This window comes from Felis catus, chromosome A2 (assembly GCF_018350175.1).
Source record: "Felis catus isolate Fca126 chromosome A2, F.catus_Fca126_mat1.0, whole genome shotgun sequence".
NCBI lineage: Eukaryota > Metazoa > Chordata > Mammalia > Carnivora > Felidae > Felis > Felis catus.
Genome location: NC_058369.1, coordinates 60,212,596 through 60,222,122, shown reverse-complemented (window position 1 = coordinate 60,222,122; position 9,527 = coordinate 60,212,596). Strand labels below are relative to the sequence as shown.

The window sequence follows — 9,527 nt, the reverse complement described above, 5'->3', positions numbered from 1 at the left end:
ACCCCTAACCGCCAAAGAATGTAAACCCCGCCTTTTGCCCGCCAAACTTGCGCGCCAATTCTGACCAGAGTGATAGGCTAGTTCAAACAGTTACTATAGAGTAAATTGTAATTCATTTGGCCACCTGCGTGTGGACTGACATGACTGTGCAACTTTCTGTGTGTGTTACAATTTCATTGGCCACTGGCCTCTATAAAACTGCTACGCCTCTTAACCTAGGGGTCCAAGTCCCTGCTCCGCTGTGTCGGGTATACTTGGGCCCAAGCTCGAGCTTGCAAATAAACCCTCGTGCGTTTGCATCGGTATCGGCTCCTTGGTGGTCTCTTGGATTCGAAATCAGGGGCATTACAGCATAATCTCCAGAAACCTATAGACTCAGTTTCCTAGAGCCCCAACATCACCCTGCCCTCCATAGTGATGTGAGTAACAAAGGCAAGAAGGAAATGGCATATAAAACTGAATTTCCTGGGGTGCCTGGGTGGCTGAGTCTCTTAAGCCTCAGACTTTAACTCAGGTCAGGATCTCAGTTTCTGTGAGGTCCACAGGGGCTCTACTGACAGCTCAGAGTCTGGAGCCTGCTTCAGATTCTGTGTCTCCCTCTCTCTCTGCCCCTCTCAGGGGCGCAAATTCTCTCTTCTCTCTCTCTCTCTCTCTCTCTCTCCATCTTTCTCTCTCAAAAGACTTATAAACATTAAAAAAAATAAACTCTTCATTTCCTTGTTGCCTTCAGCCTATTCACAAATACTTGAGGCTGGTAGAGCCGAATGTTTCTCCAGGGATTCCCTTCTGTCTTAACGTCAATGTTCTGCTAGAGGGAAAAACCATTTTAGCTTGACAATAGCTAGGCCTCCAGCAATCTGTGAGTCATTAGCATATGAAAGTCTCCTTGTAAACGTGACATTTGACTTTACCTCGCCCAAGCCCTTGGTATATAAATAAGCTTCCTTCACATTAATAGTGACAAAAATAACTAAATCAGAAGAAACACACTGAGGGCCAAAGATGTTCACTTCAGGTTAAAATGGAATGAAGCTGTGACTGCTGACATGAGCACCATTTCCTAGGCAAGCTTGCTATCCTGAGAATAAGAAGGAAACACCTGGGGGGGCTGGGATGAAAGGAAGCACCAGTCACAAGAACATTGCATCGTGACCTAGATAGGGCAGAAAGGCTTCTGGATCTTGCCTTACTCTTCCATTCAGTAGGTGGGGGCACTTGTGAATTTTGGCTTCTTTCTGCTGGCTGGCAGCCATGTCTGTGGAATTAGGTGGTGGTCTGAGAGTCCTTGAATGGACTCTCTTCCCTGACCACCTGGGGAAGAACAATGCTCATGCTCCAACTTTGGTCTTCTCAGAATGTAGTGTAACAGGTCAACTTATAAGATATCAGAAAGCGTATTGTATATAAATTTGGCTTAAACTCACCTTTCATGAATAATTGAGATAAAAGGCTTGTGTAGTTCCCGATTAGGGTTATCAGAAATTACTAACTGCCCTATCTCGCTTCTGGGGACCTCATCTGCTAAATAGATAACTTAGAATGCAAACGCTCCCCCACCCCCTCTACCAAGATCTGGCCTAGGCAAGACCAACACGTAAAAAGTCACGTTCTCACTGCCCTACAGCATCTCAGGTGTCTAACTATGATTGGTCATTGTAAACCCTCTTAGGACAAAGAACTTTAAATTGATAGGTTCCCGCCAAAGCTAACATAATTGGCTACCATGAAATGCTGTAAATTGTAATTGGTTAACCAAATAATGACGTATTCTGACTTGCTAAAATCCATATAAGCTCACTGCTGCCTTTGTTCGGGACCAATATCTGCACTTTTCTCAAGATCAGGAGATCAGGTTTGGCCCGGCCGTGAATAAAAGCTTGCCTCACTTCTATTCAGCGTCTGGTGGTTTTTTCGACAGCACCCTGTTTCAGCAGGAACCTCACAGGGATAAGTGGAATCAGGGTAACCAACACCCCTCAGGCCAACAGAAGCCTGCCAAGCACACAGGTCTCAGTAAAGGAGGGCAATATGTCCTTAGTAAGTGATCCTCATGTGTTAGCTGGTTGTGAATGCTGGGCACTCTCTGAGACAAAGCCACATATTTCCTGACTCTGACCTCTGGTCCCCATCTCCCCTTGCACACAAGTGAGGATGGCCCCCGCCCAATAACACTTACCCCTTTCCAAGACTTCTGTGTCTTCTGTTGCCAAGATAGGTCTCACAGGTGAGCCAGTGGAGAACCCGTTGCTCCTGTTATCCTGGATTTAGGGAAACTTAGCAGGACTCCATAATTAAAATTGGAGAGAAACACTTCCAGGCTCGGACTCTCAGTCCCTCACAGGAAAACATGGATAGAAAAAGATCAAAGGAATTGGAAGGGATGAACTTTGGTCCAAATTCTTTGTCTCAGATGATCATGGAATAAAGCTGTGAATGAAGTGACTGGCACAATTCTCAGGGAAGCTTGATGTCCTAGACTGTGCAAAACCTGTGTGTTATAGAGAAGCGGAACATATTTTACCTACCCCCTGGGAGTCCTAAAGTAGCATAAAAACGCTACATTTGAACTCAAACAGTGTAGGAGGGCTAGGGCACTTGCCAGATTTCCAGCTTTTCCTGCCAGCAGGTAAAGCAGTATGATTTGGAAGGCAGAGTCTCACTATGTATGGGCTGATGCCCAAGTCTGTGGGACTGGGTTCTGAGGTTTAGGGTTTTGAGTAGTTTCTTTCATGTTGACCTGCTGTGTAAATGAAGTGGGCAACTGGGAACCCTTAGAGGCTCAGAGAGCAGGATATTCAGGCAGTCTATGGCAGAGGCACAGAGCACAGTAATAGTTACTGCACAAAACTAAGACCTCAGTGCCCCAAGTTTTTTAGGAGGGAAACACTTTCTCCTTGATATCAGAAATTAGTTGTTCCGGGTATAGAAAACAATCTTCATGTACGCTCGCTGGAAGTTATTCAGCTCAATCTGTGTGACTTTTTTTCCTTCTGACTGTGGCCCTGAAGGCCACATCTCCATCAGCTTTTATCACAGAAGTGAGGCCAACTGTCTCCGAATATCTCCTGCCTATACCCATAAGCAATCCTCCTGTGCTTAACACATTCAAGTCCCAAATACCTCCTGTTCCCAAGGTAGATCTGGCAGACATCCCAGGGGCACCTGTTCCTGAAAGGGCGGGCCTACGCCAGCTGACTCCATCTTGTTCTGTGTCCTTCACCTTGACCACACCTCCTCCCCTCGAGTAAACCCTCCCTCACCTGCCGGACCCTTCCCCAGGACCCCTCCCCAGCCAATCGGCTGAGGCCATAGCCATTACTTCACCAACTACCCCCAGGCCCCAATAAAACCTTTGTCCTTTTGAAACTCGCTCTCTTTCCCTGGTATCTCACCGCTGCGTCGGTGCAGGTAGGGGATTGAGCTCGAGCTAGCTCGAATAAAGGCTCTTTGCTTTTGCATCGGACTCGGCTCCCTGGTGGTCTTTGGGGATCACGAATTCTGGGCATAACATTCCTAAAGCTATTCCAAACCTACAGGAACTTGGCACGACTCCACCATGAAAACTGCTGCCAGACTTTGGCACTGAATGTCTCACAGTGAACACACGGTTAGGATAAGTGTAAGAGAATTGAAAAGGATAGAGTGAGGGCTAAAGTTCTTCATCTCAGATGAGAACATTATGAAGCTGTAGATAATGTTACGAGCACAATTCCCTGGGCAAGTTTGGTGTCCAAGGAGTAAAAAAAGACCTGTGGCCTGAAGAGAAGTGAAACATCCACTAGCTATACCAGGGAGCTATACCAGTAGAGGCAAAAGTCATGCACCCCAACTTCAATAAGGGCTGGAATGCGTCAAGCCATCACCAGCTTTCAAGCACTGCCTCTCTGTGGAAAGATACAGTTGTGACTCACAAGGTAGGATCTTGCTCCTGGCAAGTCTGTGGATTCCGGTCTATGGTATTTCAGTCTTTGAGTATTTTTGTGCCCTAAGCTGCGTGGGGAATGGACCTGACATGCATGAACCTTGAGTGTCTCAGGAGGTAGGGAGTGTTGCATCCACACAACTCCTGAAACATAATGCTATGGGCACCAGTGACAGTCACAAAAAAATTCATTACAATGAGAGGCAAGGCCGACCAATCAGGACCAACACTCTTGATAAGAGTGCGGCCCCGAACAGCCAGGGTGCAGAGTTTTTATAGCTGATCACATTGTTTTATCATCACCTGGGAACAGAACAGTTTCCAGATGAGTTAGAAACAGTTGCCTAATGAGGTGTTTATTTTAGACTTTCTGCCTCTAAGTTGCAACCAGTGGATCTCCTTGACCCTCTCTCTGATGCTCTTTTCTTTGAGTTTTTGTTTCCTTAATTGGTGAAGCCTAATTTACAAGAGTCTGAGGTGTAATTTACACAAGTAAAGCAAGGCTGTTATCTCTTAACCTTCAGTGTCAACACGAAGCTGTTATTTTTCAAGCTAAGCCTTAGCTCTACACTACAATTTAACCCTTACAGGAGCTCAGGCTTTCCTGGAGGGGGACAGAGAGAAGGACAATGGCCCCATGCTAACAGAATCCTGAACACAGAGTTCTTACTGGCAGGAGGTCAAGATTTCCTCTTCGAAATCAAAAATTAACTGCTATGTGATGACACACAGTGTGAGTGCAGGCTCCCTGGGAATTACTGGGCGCTGAGTGACAGCCCTGTAGCTCCTGAATTTGGCGCTAGGCCCTTGCTCCAGAAAGAAGATCCTGTCGTTCCCAACACCATCTGCCCATCTGCCCATGTGCACACGCAAACCTCCTCTGCTGGACAGTTTCAAAGTCCCTGTGCCTCCTTTTGCCAAGGCTCAAATTGCAGAAGAGTTCCATGGACTCCTGTTGCTCAACCTATTTCAGGTTACTGGGGAACTAGTTAAAACTCCAGGATTAAAATCAGAAAATGCTCCCTGATTATGTCTGTGAATGTTCCCTAATGAAATCCTCATTAAATGAAAGAGGAAGGGTATCTTCATCTCAGAGGAAAATGATATCAAGCTTCACATGAGGGCACCAGCACGTTTCCCGAGGCAAAGTTGGTGTCATCACCAACATAAGTGGGCCAGATCTAAGGGGAATATCTTTGAGCTACAATTAGGAGCCTTGTGAACAAAGGGATGGTCACTTTTCCATTCCTTTCTTTCAGTGATAGAACAGTGCTGGCTTGGGGGCTCTTTTCTGGCTCCTGGCTCTGTGGAAATGGGCTCTGTTCTTTTAGTTATTAAGTTTACTTTTTTCTATACTTACCTCTCCAAGGTATTGACTTTGCACGGACAAACCGTTAGTGTCTCAGAATGAAGGAAGCTCAGGCATTCCAGAAGGTGGGTAGAGAGCAGGGAGTGGCCATCTGGGCCAACACAATGCTGCCAAGCACTGAGCTCTCAAGAACAGAACAACATTTCTTCCCCAACATCAAAAACTAATCGCTGTGTGGCAGCCCACCACCCGAGTGAGAGCTTACCTAGTGTTTCTTGTCACTGTCTGAGGACAATTTGCTCTTGACTCTGACCCCTGATCTCAGTCTCTTCTTGCCCATGAAGTGAGGTGGGCTCTTGCCAGCACCACCTGCATTGAAGTGCCTTTGGGCTTTATATTCTCTTCTCTATTTCATGTCTAACTGGATTGCTTGGCAGCGTGATACCTTTCTTTGGATTGCATTAAACACACAGGAACACATCGCTCTGTTTTATGTCTTTGGCTATATACACAGTGGGAAGCCTTCCAGATGTTGAGCTTTGAGTAATTCTGTGTGACCTCCAAACATGTAAGTGATATCTGACACAAGCATAGAAATATCTAAGTTCACATGAAAGGCAGTCTGTCACTTGTGCCTGCTGAATTTTGTTAAATTCTACTCACTGTCACCTGGGAATGGTGAGTTTGAATATTTTGAAACACTTCTGATTAGAAAATGTCATAAACAAACATTGAAGCTTCATGATGTCACATTCTGTTCTCATTTTTTTCTTTAATGTATTCTAAATATTTGAGTGACAGTTGATTTTATGATATTACTGATGAACGAACTATAAGCATAAAGACAAAATGAAAAAAAAAAGTACTTGGAATCATGAGTCAGTCATGGTATATCATTAGGCTTTTGTTTTCCTTTTTCTTCTTCTTTTTAGTGCTCTTTGGAATATGTTCCACAATGAAGCCTCCAGCTTTGCTTCTCTTTTTCAGGATTACTTTGGCTATTCGGGGTCTCTTGTTATTCCACACAAATTTTAGGATTGTTTGTTGTACCTGTGTAAAAGATGCTGGTGGGATTTTGATAGGGATTGCATTAACTGTGTAAATTGCTTTGGGTACTATAGACATTTTAACAATATTTGTACTTCCAAACCATGAGCATGGAATGTTTTCTCATTTCTTTGTATCATCTTCCTTTTCCTTCATAACTTTTCAGAGTACATATTTTATACCTTTTTGGTCAGGATGATTTCTAAGTATCTTACAAAATATCTTTGGTGCAATTGTCAATGGGATCAATTCATTGATTTCTTTGGGTGGGTGGGTTATTGGATACATGGATGATGGGTACTGAGGTGGGCACTTGCTATGAAGAGCACAGGGTGTTGTCTGCCAGTGAGGAATAACTGAATTCTAATCCGGAAACCAATATTGCACTGTATGTTAACTAACGAGAATTAAAATTTGGCATACAACTGGGAAAAAAATGAACACGATTTAATCTTGCTATTTTTACACCCCCATTTTGACTTTGCTATACTGACTCAGACATATTATCTTGGAGAATTTAGCTCTCACAGGCAATCTTGTTTTGGTGCTGTGCTTAATAACCATTGGAATAAGACATATACAAATATGGGGTGTCTCGGGTTAAAGTGTTTCCAGGGAAAAATAATAAAACACTTCAATTCCTTGATCAATTTAAAAAAGTACAGCTCAACATACCAGTTCTAGATGATTGTGCTTCCATGTGACAGTGAAGAGGTGGGAAGGAGGCCTTGGTACACTACTTATTCAAAAGGCATTTTGTGTGCCGATCAGGTCTTGGAGTGTGCTGCACATGAACAGCCTGTCTATTCTTGTGAATGAGGCAGCTCCATCCATTAGGGTGGGGGGGGGGGGTCCATGTGTCTATCCACTCCCACAATACTGTAGCCTGCCCAGAACCAAGAGATCAGGGACAGGGGTGCTAGCTGTCCTCTGGGATATCAGACTATGCTGCTGAGTCCCTTCAGATGCCCTGGGACTCTGAATGGATGCTTACCTCTGAAACCCAGTGAATTAATGAAGAAGGAGCCCTGTGGCAAAACCTCACCCCCAGTCACAATGACTAAACCTGCCTCCTAGGCTGAAGGCAGAGGATAGGACTCTTGAGACACTGACTGAACGGATTTGCAGGAAGAACCTTGTTTCTACAGGAGAGCAAAGATGTGGCAAGGTGGATAAGGAGGACCGGAGTTCTCCTGACCTTGACTGGGAATTCTATGGAGAAGGGAGTGCCCAGCACCAGCTCCTGGCAATCTGGCCCAGAGAAGAAGAAACACCAGAGGGCTTAGGAAAAGGTGCCCTCTAGTGTCTCCATCTGGGATCCTGTCAGCTACAGGCCTGCCTTTCTCCTTCAGAAGGACATAGGGACTTGGTCTTTCTTCCTTTTCCCATCATGAAATGGAGTGAGCAGTGACAGTGCTGTAGCTGGGAGCTTTCCCCATCTGTGGCCCCAAAGTGTGGAGAGGCACATTGGTGCCTTCTTGTGGTAAAGGGCTCTTTCTGTGCTGGCAAGCTTCTGGAGCCTACTTCTCTTGTGTGAACTTTATGCTTTTTAGAAGGAAAACACCTCAATCAGGCAGACCAAGGAGGCGATCTGGCTCCACTACCCCACCCCTTCTAACAAACAGCCAAGCCCCAAGGTCAGGAATAGGAGGGTTATTCTCTTTGGGATATTCGATGCTCATGGCTGTTACTAAGCACAGGACCCAGTGGGAACCAGACATCCATCCTGGGTGACAGATGACTGAGTGCCAGCTCTATGGCTCCTAAGGGTGAATGAAGAGACAACCAGAAATAGATGAATGGCTAGAGTCAGGACCAAAAGGCCTTCAATATTTCCATCCCATGGGATTTGATCAATGCTTATCTTCATTTCCCCTAGGCCCAGCAAGGAGACCAGCTTGCCGCTAATACATCTGGCTACACCTCCACACACTCATCTCTCATCTGGACTCCTTCCAATGCCCTAGGGCTCTGGATGTCCATAAAATCCTGAAATGAAATGCCACAGCCCCGTTTGGTCCACCTATCCCATAGTCACAAGGGCTGCTCCCCATTGGACATCTGCAACTCAGAGATAGGACTCTGAAAAACTGATTTTGTATGGACCCCAAGATAAACCTTGATGGATAATAAAGCAATGTCAGGAAACTGGATACACCGAGGGCCACAGTTTTTCATGAAGGATGAGAATGGATCTTGTTTAGAAGAACCTGATGAGCATAATGTATTCACGAGCTGGCTTGCTCAGGAATCATAAGAACCTTTTGGGGGATTTGGCTACAAGAGTGCTCAAAAGGATGTCCATTGGAGCCCTGTGAACAAGAGGCCTACATTCTCCCTCAAGAAATAGGGGGGAACACTGGCTTCTGGTGTGCCCCATCGTATCCATCGAGAGGGGTGGCAGTGGCTCTGAGATATGAGAAATTTGCTCCATGTGAGCATCAAGAGGTGGGAATGAGACCTTAGTATACTGTTTATTCAAAAGGCATTTTGTGCACTGATCAGGTGTTGGAATGTGCTGCACATTCACAGACTGTTCTTCTGAATGAGGGTAGCTCCATCCACTAGGGGTGGGGTCCATGTGGCTACTCATCTCACTATACTGTAGCCTGCCCAGCACCAAGGGCTCAGGGACGGGGGGGGGGGGCTATCTTTCATCTGGGATGTCAGACTCTGTGAGCCCTTCTTCGGCTCAGGGAAGGCTTGGAACTCACCTCCACACTGGGGAACTTGTGTGGTGTACAGGACAGACACAGGGTCTCCTTGTGTGAACTGAAACAAAGTTAGGAAAGCAGCAATGGGAGAGGAATGACAACAAAGTGAGTCAAAGCTGTGTATTCAAATGGGCATGGGGGAAACCTAGGAAGGAGACCCAGACCCAGACCTTCCCCTTCGTTGTCCACACAGGAGGTGGGATCTACCTCCAACCTCTGGGTTAGCCTACCCACAAGCATTCTCCCTGGATACCTGCACATACCCGGGTTTTGGAGAGGGCAACATCATTCTGAAACCAAATTGGGAAGGGCCAAATACAACATCTCTAGCAGCATCATAAAAACACCACCAACCCCCCATGCTGAAAGCAGATGATATGACTTTGAGACATTATCGCAGAATATTTTCCATGCAAACAGCCTTATATTAGAAGGGCTAAGGATTGGTAATGGAGATGCATATTGCCAGAGTTCTTCATCACACATGAGACGGAGAAAGTTGAGAATGAAATACCCAGCACAGTCTCCTATCAAC

The 9,527-nt window shown here is 45.6% G+C and overlaps 1 protein-coding gene across 1 annotated transcript in view; it reads right to left on the bottom strand.

The window, feature by feature from the left end:
- Positions 1 to 9,527, bottom strand: part of LOC101081454 (solute carrier family 41 member 3) — an 837,990-nt gene that overhangs the window by 679,529 nt on the left and 148,934 nt on the right. The gene's annotated exons all lie outside the window — the stretch shown is intronic.